General features: G+C 46.2%; 1 protein-coding gene across 1 annotated transcript in view; it reads right to left on the minus strand.

The window, feature by feature from the left end:
• The window catches only part of Magi1 (membrane associated guanylate kinase, WW and PDZ domain containing 1), a 631,196-nt gene that overhangs the window by 367,358 nt on the left and 262,862 nt on the right, over window positions 1-976 (minus strand). The window lies entirely within an intron of this gene.

Genomic DNA, 976 nt, shown 5'->3' on the forward strand with positions numbered 1-976 from the left:
ATTTGCCTCATGCTCTAGCAGAGGCATGGTTTTGCCAGCATACCTTCTGTGACTGTATGATCTTTGGAATTCTGGGAACTTTTCAGAGAACCCCTGAATGGCAGGGTTGGTGGGTGTTGGTATATCAGGAATATAGATTGAGNTTTGTTCGTTGTTGTGCTCAAAGAAGAAACAAAAACAAAAACAAAAGGCAAAAAAAGAAATTGGATCCAGGGATCTCTCTCTCTCTCTCCCTTTCTCCTCTCACCTTTTTTACTATCCTATCTGGTGATAGAGGGTGAAACTAGGTGGTAGGGGAATAAAGATGGGAAAAAGAAAAACCCACAAAGTAGCTAAGACCAGGTACACTAGCTCCGTCAGACCAACCTGAAGACAAGCCCGTGAAGAGCATTTTCTTAATGATTCATGGACAAGGAATGGAGCCACTCAAAGAGTGCCAACCTGGTGGTCCTGGGTGGTATAAGTAGCGGGGTGAGTGGCTGAAGAAATAGCTCAGAGGTTATGAGCACTGGCTGCTGTTCCAGGGGACCTAGGTTTGATTCCTAGCAACCACANGACAGCTCCTAACTCCCTGTAATTAAGTCTCAGGGAACCCAGCACTCANTGAAGCAGCAGCACTCCTTCATGGCCCCTGCTTCGGTTCTTGGCTCCAGGCTCCTGCTTTCAGTCTCTGCCCTGACTTTGTCTCGTGATGGACNATAAGCTGGGAGTTGAAACAAACCTTTTCTTTCCAGNGTTGATTTTGGTCCTGGTTCTTTATCATCCTTGACAGGCTCCCACTGTCTGTCCAACTGGTCCACAGTGTTCTTCTTTCTTCACTCATTCATTCATCCTCCCTCCCTCCTTCCCATTCTCTGTCCAGCCTATGTTCCTTTCCTCAAGGCTCTAATAGATACTGTTACTCCTTTACCCAGATCTCTCTCTACTCTTAGCCCCATCCTTTCAGAAACAGCTTTTCAGTACATAGCCCTATCAT

Source organism: Mus caroli, chromosome 6 (assembly GCF_900094665.2).
Source record: "Mus caroli chromosome 6, CAROLI_EIJ_v1.1, whole genome shotgun sequence".
Classification (NCBI taxonomy): Eukaryota; Metazoa; Chordata; class Mammalia; order Rodentia; family Muridae; genus Mus; species Mus caroli.